This window comes from Camelus bactrianus, chromosome 3, assembly GCF_048773025.1.
Source record: "Camelus bactrianus isolate YW-2024 breed Bactrian camel chromosome 3, ASM4877302v1, whole genome shotgun sequence".
Lineage (NCBI taxonomy): Eukaryota > Metazoa > Chordata > Mammalia > Artiodactyla > Camelidae > Camelus > Camelus bactrianus.
The window spans coordinates 161,627,353-161,645,095 of NC_133541.1; the positions used below are offsets into that span (position 1 = coordinate 161,627,353).

General features: G+C 43.2%; 1 long non-coding RNA gene across 1 annotated transcript in view; it reads left to right on the plus strand.

Moving 5' to 3' along the window:
* The first annotated feature begins 2,810 nt into the window (after positions 1 to 2,810).
* The window catches only part of LOC141577227 (uncharacterized), an 86,610-nt gene continuing 71,677 nt past the window's right edge, over positions 2,811 to 17,743 (plus strand). The window contains exons 1-3 of the long non-coding RNA XR_012506089.1: positions 2,811 to 2,924; positions 3,204 to 3,428; positions 10,101 to 10,224. This is a non-coding gene — a long non-coding RNA (uncharacterized LOC141577227). The remainder of the gene's footprint in view (positions 2,925 to 3,203; positions 3,429 to 10,100; positions 10,225 to 17,743) is intronic.

The window sequence follows — 17,743 nt, forward strand, 5'->3', positions numbered from 1 at the left end:
ATGCATGGGATTCCACTGTCCCCTTAGTGAGGAATTTCCTCTTCTCTTGTGTTAGAATCAGAGTTAAAGGAACTGTGATTTCTAGGCCTTTGCTTTCCATGTGTTTGCACTTGGGTGTCAATCACAATTTTCCCTTTCTTGAGTTTTCATTGTTCAATTAGAATTTTTGAAAATAACTTAATTTGTTGCATCGGTCTCCCTAGAAACTTGATGTGTTTGTGCTTTTCCGTTTTCAATTAATGAAAAATGTAAATACACTCTTGTTTTTAAGTAGTCCTTTTTCACTAGATATTTGTTTACCTCTTTATAGTTAAAATATTTTTTTCCCAATGAGTGAATCGGTGTGTATATTTTAAAAGAAACTTTACTTTTTATTCTTTTTATTGTAACAGATATATTCATTGTAGAGAATTTAGAAAATAAGGATAAACACAGTAATAACTTCACAATGGCCTCTAATCTCACCTGGAGATACAGTTGTAAGGATTGAAATTGAGAATTACAAGTCCTCTTAAATTGTTCTTCTTTTTCAAGTACGATTTGGTTACTGAGACCCTTGAATTCCCATATGAATTGTAGCAGCAGCTAGTCAGTTTCTGCAGAGAAGCCCGCTGGGATTGTGATCGAGACCACGTTGAATATACGGATCGCTTTGAGGAGCACTGCCATTGCAAGAGCTCTGACTTCTGATCCAGGAATATTCATGGTGTGTCTGTCCAGTTATTTAGGTCTTCTTTAATTTTTTTTTCAACAATGCTTTGAGTTTACAGAGTTTTATTTTACTTTTTGTTTTTTGCCTTTATACTGAGGACAAGTGTGCAAGGTACCAGAATCAGAAGTGTATTTGAGCCCCGCCACTTGCTGCCACAATGGTCACTGTGCACTTGCTTCACCCGCTCTACAATCTTGCACAGAATAGGACCTCAGTAACTCTCTCTCTCTCTTGAATGATTGTATGATTGTTGGATGATGCTTGAGAGTCCTTGTGATGATTTTATTTCCCCAGCCTTTCCCCACTTCTTTACTATGCCCTTTCTCTTCCTTTCCTCCAGCCTGGGTTTCAGTCTACCTGTGGCATTGATTTTTCTTGTCTGTAGACACTACCTTTCACTGGTTCACGATCATTTTACATGTGGGCTGTGGAAAATTGCTAGATGTCCAGAAAGAGCCAATCGATTGCATGCTAGTATTTTTAGAGTGTGTTGCTGTTTTATCGATTGAAATTAAATCAGGCTGACCCCCTGAGCCCTCCCGTGAGCTGTTTTCGCCTTCCTACAGGTGATACTGCTCTGGTTGCTGAATGTGCCCTTTCCCCAGACTTGGTTTTGGAGTTAAGTCACCATCAGTGGAGCCCTCTCTTTAAAAGATGAAGAGAAAATTTGCTCCTTCTCCCTGGTTGGGGACTTGGATGAGATGAGGTACCAGATAAAGAATGGAGCCCCACCTCATTCTAACACCCGCTCGTTCCATTCCTTTCTCCAGGGAAAAAGAGTACAATTCAACACTATAAACATTGATTGTGAGCTAATGAGATAGACAGGACAACCGATCATTTATTAAATATCCTTTCATGCCAGAAACAAATGTATTATACACACAAAAAGCACACAAAGCACGGTAGTAACGTGATTACACACGAGGGTCCGAGTTCGAGTCCTGCTCTGGAGTGACCAGTCCTGAGAGATGGAGAAATGTTAGGTCAGCTTAGCTTCTCCCGGACTTGTTTGCTGTCCTGCAAAGACGGGCTTGCTAGGCGTCCCTCCCCCTTAGAGGTGCTGTGGGGTGTAAATGGCGCGTGGGCAGCCCGAGCACAGCTGCTCATTCCTCGTAAGGGCAGGATAGCATAGCTTTTGTGATTACGGCTTTAAGATCGTCCCGTGTAGACTCTTAGTGCTCCGAAGGGATGCCTTGTGGTTTGGAGATGGGATTCTCACTTCTGTAAATACCCAAGTATTGTGTTATTGGGCCGTGCTGATTTGAATCTATTCTTTAGAAAGTACATATTGTAGATATATTTTTCAAGCATGCATGCTTTTTTCTTTTATTATTTATAGTTCTACCCTCTCTCTTGGTGTGACTTTTCATGGAATCCAGGAAACAGTCCTAAGCCACCTGCCTCTTCACACTTCTCCGTGGTGGTTTTCTTCCCTGACTAGAAGAGGGTTCTGCATAGGAAATTTTCTTTGTTCCCCTTTTCTTGGAGTCACTCTGTCTGTCTGCCCATTTCTCACCTGTCCATCTGTCCATTTATCTACCCACTGAATCTTCTGACATGTTCCAAAAAGCATTTCAGGCAGCTTACAGAAGAACAGATACCAAATAAACAGGTGAGAAAATGGGGCCAAGTTCAGACAGTGAGGCTAGGAGGCAAGCCTGTGTGAGGGTTGCAGGCATGAGAGACACGCGTCTGCCTTGTGACCTATAAGATCGACAGCAACAGTGTGCCTGAGGCTCCCAGCAGACACAGGGAAACAGGGTTTGTGGGAGATGCTCACTGGCTGCGAAATAAATAAGTGGCTTAGGAGATGCCCAGCCTTTCCAGCTACTAAGGCTTAGGAGAATATTTTGAGTTTCTTCCAAAATCAGAATATTGCATCTTTTCTTTTTTCAGAGATCTATGTATAGTTTGTTACATTCTATACCTGGAAATTTCTCCAAAACTGCTTCCCACATGATTCCCATGGCTCGGGAATGGGGTGGTTATGCTCATTGACGGGGGTTGGCCAGAAACAGAAAATGACAGCCTCAAAGGAACCTGGGATTTGTCAGTTATGTTTTGTCAGTACTGTAGAGTTCAAACTCTTTCACAGTATCTCTCCATCTGAGGCGGCAGCGTGCTCTCTTACCAGCATCAGGAGCTCAGGACCACAGGATGGTGCGGGCTGAATGCACTGCCGTCAAGACAGCTGTGCTAGTCACTGCAGGTGTGGTTGTTTTACATACGGCATTTCATGTTCTTTACTAGAATGTTTCAACAGGGAGTTAATTAACTGAGTCAATTCACATTTAATAAATATGATGCTTTGTTGAAAAGACAGTTATAGGCAGAATATAAGCTGTGAAGACTTTAAAAACGGTTTCATTACTGAAATTTCTGTAGGGAAGATACTCAGTTTATCTTATTTATTCCTCTCTTTTAAAGTAACAAAGAAACAAGACAGAAAAGGCAGAGGATGGTTTCTGTTCTTCCTCTCCACTTGCAGGTGCCCTCACCTCCAGTAGCATCCATCCAGACACCAGCACTGACACTGGCCGTGCTCAGAACTGCCTCAGACCTGAAGACACAACTGACAAATAGAAGGGGGCGACGCCCTGTTACAGCAGGTGCTCTCACTTTGTGGGTCCTTATGTAACTGCACGATGTTAATCAGGATCGCCCATTCTACATTGTGTAGCGCTGCTGCGGTGTCTCCTAGTTACTTGTTTCTGTAAGTATTCATGTATTATTCCCCAATGCGTGGTACTACACGCCTAAAAATGATTTTTTCAGATGAAAAATAATTTGCATTTAATATAATAAGTCTGAAAAAAGGGGCAAAAGAGTCTATCCTGGTCCCGCTACTCAGAGATAATAATTAACAATTTAACATTTATTTTCTGTTCTTTTCGTCAGTGTGTATCAGCTCTGTCATAAAAATCAGTGAGCACTCTGTCCCTGTTTACTGTGCGGAAATCTCCATTTTCCATTCGGCTTATTACATGTTTTTCTACAATATTCTATCTCCCCTGGCATGATTTTTAATGACCAGTGTAGCATTCTGTCTTAAGGAATGCATCGTCCATTTTACTTCGGACTTAAATAAACATTTAAATTCCAAGTATACTTAACTGAAATACTGAAAAGAGAACTGTGGTGGTACAGGAAGGCCCCTAACTCACTTCCCATTATTTCCTGAGAGTAAAAGCTGTGGAAAATTTGGTATATATATTTCATGACCTTTATGCCTATGAGATACATATATATACACATATGAGAAATCAATGTATAGGTGTGTGTATATATGCTTTATTTAAAAATGAGACCATACTATATGTTTTTCTGCAGCTCGCTTTATTCACTCAGGGGTATATCATAGACGTCCTCCCACTCCAGACTCACCCGGTCCTTTCAGATAGATTGGAGGGGTCTCCTGATGTGCGGGTGTCGTCTCTTGTCCACGGACACATTTGGTGGGAGAGTGCTGTGGACAAGGCCCTGGACCACTGCGAAACGCCGGCTCCCTCAGCGCCCGCAGCTCGCCTTGATTTACCGTAACATTGTCTTAATGGTGGACAGTTAAGTTTTCTCCACTTTCCACTGTCAGAAAGAATGTTTGACTTGCATCCTTCTTGTACAGACATTCCTGTGATCTTGTATGTATATTCCTTTAGTTAAGGCTTCTGGAAATTTAGTCCCTGGATGTGACACTTACATTCATCACAGACTCCTTTCAAGTGACTCTAGAAATTCCTTCTCCATTGGGGAATGAAAAAATGCACAATTACTTATGTAACCAATTCTCTATCGCTGGATATTATTTCACTTCAGTTTTTCTTCCCACCTTTGTAAACAGTGCTGTGTAAATGCCCTGATGGGTACATCTTTTTGGACTGATTTTTTTTTCCTAAAGGAAACGATTCCTAGAAGTGGAGTTGAGTCAGTGTGTATGTACGTTTTTCAGAGTTTACATATCAATTGATATGTCATCCTCTGAAAAAGTCGCTCATGATTTGTTCTCCAACAGATGGACACTAAATAGAATATCTTAAAAATATTCGCCAATATGATAAGCAAAAGTGCTTTTTCATCGTTTTAGTTTGCATTTGATGACCAGTGAAATTTTGAGCTTTTTTCACTCATTAGCCTTTTGAATTTTTTAAAATGAATGATTCATTTTGTCCTTTGCAAACATTTAAGTGAGGGAGCTTCTTGTTGCTTTGTGACAGCTCTTTGTATGTTATGAAAATTTACTTCGTGACTTCATCAACATGTATCACAGAGTTTTTTCTTGTCATTTCTTTCCTTTCATTTTGTTCAGAAAGTTTTTTTATTCTTGTTGTGGCTCAAACTACTCTTAAGATAGTAAATGTCTTCCTTGTGGGTTTTATCTTTGACATTCTTAGAAATACTTCCTTATAATGGAATAAATCTCTTCTGTAAGTTTTTTTAATCTCTAAGGTGGTGATTATAATAGTACTTGTTATAGTGAGGAGAAGTTGAGTTAATAAGAGCAAAGGGTTGTATTTGCTGTTATTAGTACTTTTTAATATTTACATCACTATGTGCAATTTATCTTGTGGTCATTATGACAGGAATAGAATTTATTCTTTCTAGGTGATTCTGATTGTCCCAGGACAATTATTGAATTCATACTTTTCTCTTTGATTTGAAATCCCATCTGTACAAAATAATTACATACACTAGAGTCTCTTTTTGAACTCATGGTTCCTTTCTGTCAATCTCCCTTCCTTACTCCAGCACCATATCTTACATATTGTAAAAATTTATTTAATCACTGGCAATCTGATTTTTTTTTTATTCTTTTCATCCATCCCAAATTTTCTTGTCTACTATTATGACTTTATTATTCCTGAAGGGTTCCAAAATATTTTGTTCAAGTTAAAAAAATCAGATTGGAATTTTCATGGGAGTTTTTAGTAAGTTTTGAATTATTCTTAGGAGAACTTACATCTTTACAAAACTGCTTTCCTCCATGCAATATGTTTATGTCTCTACATTCATACCTCTTACTTTAACACTCAGTATAGTCCTGAAGTTTCTCCATTTAGAACATGGGCATTATTTTTGAATTTATTCCAGTTTATTGTTTATGTTTTTGTTAATTTTGTGAGAATTTTTTGCTATTATATATTTAAATGCTTAAAACTGACATTTAGAAAGGAAGATTCTGTTTGTCAGTACTCAATTTGTAACTTGTCATTTAAAATTGTAAGTATTAAGCACTTGTTCCAGAATCCTTTCTTTTCTGTTTTTAAAAATTTGTTTCCAAGATTTTCAAAATGGTCATAGCTAAGTAGTAGTATAGGTGGGGAGACAGATGGAGAGAGGTAGTGTGGCTCATGTACAGACTGTGAGCAGTTTCATGGCTGCCTTTAGGCTGGAGAAGCTGCAGAAGAGCCCAGGTTAGACCGGGGGTGGCTTTGTATGCACTTGAAAGCCAGCTCTCCTGCCTGTATGGTGAAGCCTAGTGGGCGTGGCAGGTAGATGATCAAGGTCCGATGGAGGTCATTGGCTGCACAGAGCGCTGTGTCTGTGAGAACTGGCTAACATTACCATGGGAAATGCTTGGCACCATTAACACTGCAGGGGAGCTGGGGAGCCTGTGTGTTAAGGATTTTCCAGTCCTGGGAGTGGGAAGAGCAGACTCTGCATTCAGATCTGAGTTTGAATTCATCCTCTTTAGTTTACTGGTCCCCTGAATTTTGTCAAGTTATACATCCTCTTTGAACTCCTGTTTTCTTGTCTCTCAAAACAGGAGAATTACGGCCTGCTGCTAGAGTGTTTGATCAGTGTAAATGATTTGTGTCTATAAGATGCCACGTACAGCCACAATCTCAGTGAGAAATGGGTTGTCGCCTCTTCTTCTGCAACTCAGTGCTCGATAAGACATCGGGGGAAACCCAGTCCCTAATTTGTTGTGATGCAATGAGGAACAAAATTAACGTCTTGCCTTTCCCTAGCAGTATTCTTACTTCTTTGTTTCATTTACCTCTTTCCTCCTTTACTCTCCCCTTTCACCTCCTCCACCAAAAGAGACTGAGACTGAGAACACTAGATTCAAATTACTTTAAATGTTGGCTCATCCCCATGAAATTACAGTGACATTAAAAAAAATCTGTACACAACCCAGACGATTATATTTGATTTATACACACACACACACACACACACACACACACACACACACAATCAGGATGCCTCCCGTTTGCTGAAGGAGAAGGACCACTTTTTCTGAGTTTTCATTCACTGAGCTTGAGAGGAAAGTCTCTTAAGCAGAAATTCACCTGGCTTCGTGCATGGTTTTTTAAATTGGATTTCTGCTTTGTGTCCATAGAAATATTCTCCTATTAGAAGAGGGGAAGTGGAGACATAGATATTCTGCTGAGATATTGGTGTCATCGTATTTGAGTTGGAAAGGACTTATGACAGCATAGAGTTGTAAGTTTTTATGGGTGAGAATCCATGATAGTGTAACTTGGACAAGAACCCGGGTCTTCTGTCTTCGTGTCCACGTGGATGAAGAGGAAACTGGGTGGGGGATGGCAGGGATCCTTCTTGCATGAGTTCCAGGGTCTTGTTAGTTTTCATTGTTCATCTGCCTTTAGTTTATGTCCATGTGGCCTCTCATGGGAAGGTCACTATGTCCTGATAGATTGAGTTTCTAATCAGCAAAAAGGTCTGGACCCACTAATGGTTCCCAGAGATTTTCTGCTGACCTGCTGACACTTTATATACATGAGACCTAAGAAATTCCTGGATATAAAATCCTTAATGTTATCGTTTGCCCTCGAGTTCCATAGGAATGGAGTGCTGCCTCAGGCTGTCTAAGGCTAGATCTGAACAAAGATAGGGTGATAGGCTGTGCAGATGGACTCTCCCCAGTCTAATGGGATTTCCACCATAGGTTTTAGAATCAGGCAGATTAGTTCAAATCTTGCCTTTACCATTTATTAGCTTTGTGACCTTGAGGAAGAAACTTTACTTTTTTGGGGACAAGTTTTCTTTATCTGTAAATAAGTTCAGTATTTATTTTAGGGTTTTTGTTTTAGAATTGAATGAATCAATTCCCTCATTTATTCCTAAAATACAGATCACATGGTTCTATGCTGGTGCCTTAGTAGTTGATTACTAAGGGACTCAGCAGTGAGAATGTGGGTGAGGACCCCTGGATAATAGAGCTTATATTCCAGGATATGCTTGTAAAAGACTGGATTGCAGTGGATTTTTAGTAAATGTCCACTCCATTCCTAATCCCCATTGATTGTGTATATATCTTTATACTAATATATGAACAATTTTTTATTGCAATTTAAGTCTCTGTAGTATTTAAAGTATGTAGCTATAACAAAAATACGTGAAATAAAATGATCTGACTTTTATTTTCTTTTCAATAAGCAAAACAAAATAAAATAGAAAAGAAAAGAAAAAGTTTTGAAGGAGTAGAAATAATTTTATTTCCGTGGAATCAACTCCCTATGTTAGGTTTTTCGGTTGTGTTCTTAAACAGCATATAAAATTGACAGGTTTTGTGTTCAGTGTTGATAGCTGGGTGAGTATAGTTTCTTTTTGTGGTTGTCTTTGATGAATTATTTGCACTAGATCACAAGTAATGTGCATGTTACATATTGGAAAGGAGGAAACAGTGGAGACATACTACCTCCAATGCAGTCATTTTGTTACCGAGTCCAAACTCATTCTGCTCACCAAATGACAGGCCAATAAACCGGGAGATGAGGTGTTGGAGCAAGGAATAGTGACTTTATTTGCAAAGCTGGCAGATCCAGAAGATGGCAGACTGATGTCCTGGAGAATCATCTTCCACAAGTCAGAATTGAGTCTTCTTTTATACTAAAAAGGGGCGGGGTTTTGATTGGTTGTTGGAAACTTCTTGCTGTATGAATTGCTTGTCCTTTGAATCCGCTGTTCTTGCAGCTGTCCATGCGGATCAAATCATGTTGCCCCTGTGAAAACTCCAAAAAAAAAACAAAGGTTATTCTCTATTTTGCAACTTGCCATCTCTACATAAGTGCAGATGAATTAGCATCCTTCAAGATCACGGCCAGGAGAATAGGCTGTCCTGGATATTTCAGTCTAAAGGCAACTTTCTTTTACAAATGGTGCAGAGCTAGCAAGTCTGAGCCTAGAAAACAGGGCACAGGGTTAAAGCCAAAGGAACAGACCTAACATGGGGTCAAAATTGTTCTTTTCTCTTACAATTCCCTTTTCTGCTTCATAGATAATTTTAGTAAGAAACATGAGCAATTTTGTATTTTTGCTTCTTAATAACCGATAAGTGGGCCAACTATATTTTTGTGAGCAGAGATGCTGTGCGGGCATAGGGGTCACAGCACACTCTTGTTGGGGGTGGCCGACCCCGAAACATGTCTGATGCCACGTGAGTGTTGGTGAGGGTCCCCCTAGCCAGCGGCACTCTTCAGGAAGTAGCATATGTGCTTTGACTTCTTGAGACCTCATTTTCGGCTGTAGGAAATTTTTTCAGATACTGCGATTGAAAAATCACTCCAGCTGGGGATAATTAGGGAAAAAAGGAAAAGGAAAAGGGTTTGGAGTAGAGTAGAAGAGAAGGACATAAGATCACGGAGCCTGAGTGCTTGGCAGCGGGGCCTCGGGAGAGAGGGGAGCAGAGGTGGGGAGGGGCCTGGCCCCGGAACCAGCTCCTGCACCTGTCCCCGTGCCCAAGCCACGTAGCTTCCAATGGGCCTGGGCCACCTCTCTGGGCTGGATGTCACCCTGTGCAGAACCTTGAAAATCGAATGTAAGGGGTGGGCAGCACTCACATAGGGGGTCACTGTGGATTTCGGTCAAGTCCACAGTGCCTTTTCTGGTCATGTGCCTTCACTTGTCCTTTATCTCAGGATCTGAGGGGGAGGAGAAAGGAACTCAGGTAGAGATCCAGGAAGATATCCGACTGTGTTAATAGAGGACAGACACAGTTACAAGGGGACCGAGGACACTTGCAGCAAAGTAAAATGACTTCACAACTATTGCTTCAGAGCTGCAGGTGTGAGAGAGCCTAAGCCTGTTTCAGAGTGCAGGGGACAAGCGGAAAGGAATGGCAAAATTTCCACTGAAAATTGAAATTTTGTTAAATAGCCTGCTACTGTTGCTTGTATCACTTGAATGAATGCAGGCATATTTCTGTGGGCATTTATAGGTTCACTCAACCCCACCAGCCCCTCTTGCCCCCATCGGGGATGGGATTTCTCAAGCACAGTGCACCTCCTGCTTCGGTGGGCCACGCTTTGGGTCCTCGCCTGGGGCCGGGCTGCTGCAAGGCACTGAGTCCCTGAGGCACGGCCTGTGATACACGACAGGAACATCTCTGCTATCGACTGAGGGCCTCCTTTTCCCCCTGCAGTGTAAGAATTCCGGTGACTGAGTTAGAAGCATGCTTCCAAGCTGTCCGTGTCCTCGGCATCCAGAAGCGGAGCCTGGAAGCTTCCGAATTTCTCCAGAATGCAGTCTACATTCACCTTCGGCAGGTGAGTGTATGTCCTTACACAAGTGGAGGAATTACTGCAGTTTTCCTGGAACTTACTCACCACTAGTCCATCTGATTTTTCTGTGCTAGGATTCAGTATGGCCTGCTAAAAAATCTGGAGTCAGATTTTGAAACCCTGATGAAGAGGATTATTTATTTTATTTCACTATATGATAATCTTTTACTTTCAAAATTCAGAATTTTTGGTTCTTTCAGGCATTTTTGGGGGGGTTGGCAAAACAAATTTGCTCTTTCCGTCTTTGCGACCTGTTGCTTTGTGCCTCTCACCTGTCTTCTGTCACTTGTGAGGCAGTTCCATTTGTGACCCTGTCCGTGTTGTTCATGTTATACAACATAAAGTCTGTAAAAGTACAGTCCCTTTTACTCCGAAGACATTCCACAAATAACTCCTTAAATCTGGGTGTTGTTTTAAGAAGACAGAATCATTAGAACATGTAATTGCAGGTTGCTAGTGCAAAATCCCCAAATCAATAGTCTAGCTCAACATCTAAAATCTTTCTAATCTACCTTGGATTTGTATGGATAAGTGAAGCAATTTGCTAAGAATTGAACACCAGGGTTAGAATACAGGCTGGTGTAGCTCAGCAGGTCCTCCTGAGCCAGTGCTGTGCCAGAGGGCGGGGCTGAGGGAGAGGGCGGTGCTTAGGGAAAGAGGAGGGCCAAGGAGGTGGGGGGTCCTGCCCTCCCTGAGCTGACAGTTTCATGGCAAACACCTTCACCATGTGAAGAACTTGGAGTTTCATCTAAGAACACTAGGTTTGAAAAGAGTCATAAAAGAACGGGAGTGACAAAATCCAATTTGTGTCAAGTAGGGGAGAGCAGCTGGAAGGCCACTTGGGAGACTCGTGAGTCCAGGTGGGCAGTGTTGGTGGCTTCTACCTGAGCGGTGGGACAGTCAGTGGGACAGTCACCGGGAAAAAACGAACAGATTTTAGGCATGTTTAGATGGTAAAAAGGAAAGGATGAATGATGTCTGTGAAGGTAGGATGGAGTAAGGCCCAGATTTCTGGGTGGATTAATGAGGTAAATGATGGTCCTGCTGTGCTCTGAGCAGGGAAAGCTGCAGAGGGAGCTTTGGGGGAACGCTGATGAGTTCAGCTGTGGATAAAGTGAAAGGCTGTTATATGTGTGGTCTGGGAGCTCAGGTGAGAGCCAGTAGCGAGTAGGGGGAGGGGAGAGAGACGTTCAAATCATTTTGTCTTGTGAGCATACAAATAATTATGAGTAATGATACACTTACGCCTCTATATTCTGGATTTAACACCCATTAACATTTTGTTATATTCACTGCAGAGGTTCCTAATATTTTTTAATAGAAATAAAATAAATAGAAACAAAATAGTGGAGTTAATAAACATCTTAGAGTTGATGTGTGTCCTTCTATGTATTTTGATACCTCATCTGTTTATAACCATAATCTATAAAAAGTTAACTAGTTTAGCCTAAGTGTTAAACAGAGGGACGTGACACACAGTTTTGGGGCTTGAAGCTGATCTTCTCGGGCAAATTATGTAGCCTCTCTGTACCTTTGTTCCATCTTCTGTGACTGCCCCCGGGCCACTCATCACAGACGATTTCCTAGACTAGATGATGGGAGTGAGGCTGCTGAAGGGGCTAAGAAGTGGCAACTGCTAGGGACACTTAAGAGAGAGACAAAAAGAGATTGAAGTCAATAAACTCAGTACAAACAAATACTCTCAAAAGAGAAAGAATCCTGCAGTGTTTTGAGCCACTTAGCATAAGGGAAACAAAATCACGTGGACCCAAAACTCTTGAGCATGTGAGTATTGTGGGTGGGAATGTGTCATCAGAAAAGGGTTGAGAAAAGGTCTTTTGGTTTCCCTTGACGTTTCCATTAAGGATGGGGAGCAGAAGTGAAAACCCTCAGCTTCAGTGGAAGCTGCTGTTTTGTGTGAAACTGACCAAACTTTGGAGACCAGTCATCAGCGGTGCTGGCAAATGAAGAGATTTCGGGATTGGGTGGGGCACTTGCTGTGACTTCCAGGTGACCTACTTGCTGGGGGCTGTGAGGCGGGCAGTAGGTTTGCAGGGAGACCCGGGCATAATCCCTGGCTCTGAGGCTGCTGATCTGACTAGCAGACCTGGGCACAGGCAGACATAATGGGGCAGCTCGGGATGTGGCCTGGGACACCTGCCGTGCTGAGGGGGAGAAGAGCCCTTCCCTGAGGGGGTGTCCCAGCGGAGAGTGGAAACGTCCTCCTGCAGGGGAGGAAGAGCCTCTGAGCAGGGTGCTGGTTGCACAGGCAAGACCACCCTGAGCACTGAGGGTTTGGGGAGCCGGAAGTCACACAGTGGCCCGAGCAGCCTTGTTCCTGAGAAACTAGAGGGAGAAGAGGCTGAAAATTCAGGCTAGGGTCAGACACTGTGGTGGGTTATGAGTGACAATAAAGGACTGGTCAGGCAGGCATGAGAGAACCCTGTGGGTGTCCCAGCTGGAGCGTCACACCAGAGGGTGGAGCTGAGTTATAGACTTTGCCACTTATTAGCTGTGTGACTTTGAGCAAGATCACCCCACCTCTCTATATATACATTCATCTGTAAAATGACACAGTGACAAGCTCGTGTCATAAGAAGGCTTAGTTTAGCTCTGATCCTCTGTGTCCAGTCCTGTCAGTGCTGCCCTGCAAGTTTCTGCAGTGGCTGCTCTTACCCTGAGATGGGAGGGCATAGAGGGACTTTGTAGCGCCCGAGGGCAGGAAGGGGTTGCTTTAAAAACAGACTTGTAGCCGCCTGCAGCTGCAGGCTTGCAGGCAGTTTGGTTGATGGTCCTGGAGAGGACTTTGGAGGCCTTAGCATCATCATAAGACTTGTTTTCCCTTGGGGGCCGGAATTGCCTATGCAGATTAATGTGGAAAATTTGGGCTTCTGGCAAAGCTGTTTTCAGAGATGATAATATACATAACATATCGTAGAAAATATAATGCTTTTATTTAATCTGTGGGACTTTGCAGCTGTTGGGAACACCTCTGTTGGCCTGGTCTCCACGGAGGACACTAGGGGTCGGCAGAGCGTGCGGGAGGGCAGGTAGCCTGCAGTGCTGCTGCGGGGTGTTCTCCCGAGTAGAGCACTCTGCTGAGTTGACTCTTCTCTGAGTTTGGTTGCCAGATGAGCAGACAGCAAATTAATGAGTTCTGGTGGGATTGTATAATGACAGAAAGAAAGAGGGACCTGTAGTTTTTCTGGACTAGAACACGCTTTTGGTTCCTTATCCAGTGTGTTCCATTACAGAATTGATGAGTTGTGTCTATTCTGGGACTTGTCGACTGAAAAAAATGTGTAGCCTGAAAGTTTAGAGTTACACTTTTTTAGGCGGGAGGACTCGAGGCGGGATGACAGCCTTCAAATCTGTCTGAGGGACTGCTCCCAAGAAGTAGGGGAGGAACTAGGATTATATGGCAGCTTTACAACAAAGACCAGGGAGTTGGAACAATAAAAGATTGCTTGTTATCTAAAGAAATCCAGGCATCTCAAGTTAAAGAATTTAGTGCCTTTGTATGTATCATTTGACCTCACTGGATTCATTCTTTAGACAAGCACCTAGCTATCTAGGGCAATTATCCTGTCTTCTTATTCTCAGTCTGTTCAGAGGGCAGCATTGTGAGTGGCTGTAGAGGCTGGGCTTCAGGTCTGTCCGCACTGGGGGGTGGCGGCAGCCTTGATGACTTGGTTTCAGCATTCTTTGTTTACTGACATGGTTGTAGTATTTTAATTCACATTGTAGTATTTTCATTCACAGACTGATTGTGGATAATCTGGAAACTTGCAAAGGAAACGAGATGGAATTACTGCAGGTAACTTCTACTTTAATAAGCCGTGTGCAAACATAAACATGGAGGAAGCATACATTTGAATTTGGTGGTGTAGGGAAGGGTTTCTGCACATTACAGGAGAACGCAAGGCAGAATATCTCTTCTTTGTTGGCAGGGATGTGGGTCAACCTGTCATTTCTGTAGCGGTTTCTGAGAGCACTTTATGGTAATTAACAAACATTGACAAACGGTGGCACACTTTGCATTTAAGAGCTGACCTGTACAAACGTGTATTGGACAGGTGGATTTCATAGGCAAGTGGTGAGGTGGATTGGAGAGAGGTGTAGCCCAGGCCTGGGCTCAGATTCAGGTTTAAATCGCCATTTCCTCACCAAAGGACCTTGGACTAGAGTGTAACCTCCATTAAACTGTTGGTGAATCTGTGAAATATGCATTATAATATTCGTTTCTTCCTGGGTTTGTTGTAAGTTTTAAACAGTATTATAACACACATGAAACACTTAACAGGCACTTAGCAGTGTTCACTGTGTCCTACCGCCCCGCTTAGCGTGTGTTACAGCCGTAAAGGTAGCATGTGCCTGTTGAGGACGTACTGGCAGCCCCTTGAATAGGTTGTGAATTTGGTGATTTCCTTTAATCCTTGAAACTCTACGTGCCATGGGCAGTTATTTTCATGAACAGATGAGGAATCTTAGGGTAAAGAAGACGGTGTAATTTGCCCAAAGTCAGACCATAATTTTGGGTGCAGGGGCCTCTGTTCAGCATGGGCCCCTGGGCTTTCTGCCCTCTCCTTTCAGCACCAGAGCCAGACGTGGAGTCGCCTGTCTCCCAGCCCAGAATATCCGGCAGGCAGCAACACAAACCTGGACCTGTTCTGCTTAAGCAAAAACTCCGGAGGGGAGGCAGGTACTAAAGGGATAAATGTAAAAACAGACGACTGCAAACTGTTATCAGCTCAGAGAAGGAAAGGAACACGCCTCGCCGTGCAGAGCTGGGAGCTTTCCCTTCAGGGCTGCTCTGGGGGCGTTCATTTCAGCTAAACAAACTCCGCTCCTGCACCAAGGCATGAAGGCAGGGTGCATGTAACCAGGCTGACTGTGCCTCGTTGATCATATTCATTCCTAATCCAGTGTCAGCTGTCACGGGCACTTACCTAGTAAACAGATGTCGGCCATAATCATCACGCACTTTGCTTGGTAGTTTTATTGGCCCCACTTTTGAGATGAGGTAATTGAAGCTGGGGAGTTTGCTGCATGCCCGTGATTACCTTGGAAATACCCCTACTGGTCTTTCAACCTAGACTGGTGTGGCTGTTACATCCCAGCCTTGTGAATGGCATCGTGTAGCTTCTACCAAGTGGCCCAAATGACTGACATTGATTTTCTTAATCCGTAGGAAATGGTATGTGACAATAAGAGAAAAGGTGGTAAGAAATTCTTTGGAAAACTAGAACAAAATCCAATACTTCCCCAGCTGGGGTAGCGTACCCAGTGTCACTCATCCCACTCACAGCCTGGCACCTCCTCCCTCCCGACTCCGTGTTCAGAAGCCACTCTGAGCCTTCGAAGAACATTTTGCCTCGTGACACTTTTGACTAAGACCTATGACCTCTCTGTCCCTGGTTTACTCTCTCTTCAAGGCCATTTAAATTTTATGCAGGCTCCTCAACTCCGATGTAAGAAAAGACTCTTTAAACTTCTTGATGAAGCTCCTTAATGAAGATCTTGTGAAGGAAACCTAGTCAAAACCTGGGAGGTATGCACACAGTGAGTGCATGCAACCTCAGCACTTTGTGAAGTTCAGAATCAGAGGGGTGGGAGACTCAGGAAAGGCTTTTTAAGGTAGAAAGGGGAAAGTGAAAGGATGCAGGCTGTGTGAGACTGAAACATCTCGGTCCCAGCCAGCAAGGCACCTGCGTTCAGGATGGTGTATGGGGAGTACAGAGTTCTCACAAAGAAAGAAGTGGTGGGATGGGAGGGAGGACAGATAGATTCTTTTCTAGGGAAGGAAAAAGTGGGCTGAAAATTTACTGGTTGAATAAGAGGACTGTGACATGATGTGCTTGCATTTTGGAGATAAGGGTTTTGTGGGGACAGGCCTAGGAGAACGCTCTCTGGCTGGGGAGTCAGCACAACAGAGAACCACAGAGAACCGGGCTGACCTCAAGGCCCCTGCTGGGGGAGGGGCTGCCCGCCATTTTGGTCCTGGGGGCTACTTCTGTCCCTTAGCTGGGGCCTCAGAACTCCCTTCACATCCCAGTCCTGTTGATACAAGAAAACATATGTGGGGCATGGGAAGGGCTGTGTCCCAGGCTTTGGTTGAGCCCCTGGAATGTGCCCCACCAGACGTGGGTCCTTGGCTTCATGCAGGAAAGGTTTCAAGAGCAAGCCACTGTTGAGTAAAGGTAGATTTATTCACAGAGACACATTGAAAGGCAGGAGAAATGCCACGAGGTGTGGGGGTTGGGTGCTCAGATTAAAAGTAGGTACACACTCCACAGACAAAGTGTGGGCCTTCTCCGAAGAGGGAGAGAGAGTGATGACCGCGAGGTGGCGCTGTGTTGCTGGTTTTCATGGGCTTGGTTGTTTTATATGCTAATAATTAGAAGGAGCAGCCTAAGGGCAAGGGGCTGGGATTCCCTGGGATTTGGCCATTTCCCACCGTTTGATCTTTTGTGGCTAGCCTTGGGATGGCCATGGTGCCTTGGGGCGTGTTATTCACCATGTTACTATTACAACGGGTGTATAATGAAGCTCAAGATCTGCTAGAAGTAAAATCTCTTCATCCTGAGCCTCAAGGCCTACTGGGGGTTGAATCCTTCACCATTTTGATGTTAATTGCTGTGGCCTTCATTGAATGGCTGTGCTCTGGCCCCTTCCATCCTGTCTCACTGTGTTGACACAGAGAGAGCAAAGGCCCGGCCCCGCCTGTGCTCCTGCATTTAACAGGGAGAGGTGTGGGGTGGGCTGATGATGACTCTGAGTGGTGAGAAGGATGTTTCAGATTTTCCCACGTGGGACATGGGGAAGTGCCAGCAGCCACCGCAGATTTATCTCACGGGCATTATCACTTGTGTCACTCATCTTTTTCTATTTTTCTTTCTTTTTTTTTCAATTATTTAATCTAAATTTAACATCAGGTTTTCTTAGGAAAGAAATTTCTCTTTTTCTTTTCATTGGGGCTCTTTTGGGGGGGTAGGTAATTAGGTGTATTTATCTGTTAGAGGAGGCCCTGGCGGTTGAACCCGGGACCCCGTGCACGCTAAGAACACGCTCTACCACTGAGCTCTACCACCCGCCCCATCATCTTTTACTTTTTGCTTTAGCTGCCAAGAATCTTACGGCTGAATTTCTAGTCGGCCTTTAACACTTACCCTGACTTCATGGCATTCGTTTTTATGAGTTTACTTCCCCCTGGTTTCATTTAAGTATTGAATCTCCATTTTCTCTACACTCTAACTTTTGTCTTTTTGTTGTTATGGTTGTTAAGCTGTGTTAAAAATTGTTTAATTCCTCTTTTAGCAGGAGGCTGAAAGTAAATAAATATGTAAACAAACTTATCACACTTAAATGTTTTATACATTCTAAGCTGTTTATTAGTTACTTAAAAACCGAATTGAATACTGAAGTGATAACATTTTAAAATTATTTTTTAACATTTTATAAAAGTATAGCTGATTTACAATATGATATGTTTCAGGTGTACAAT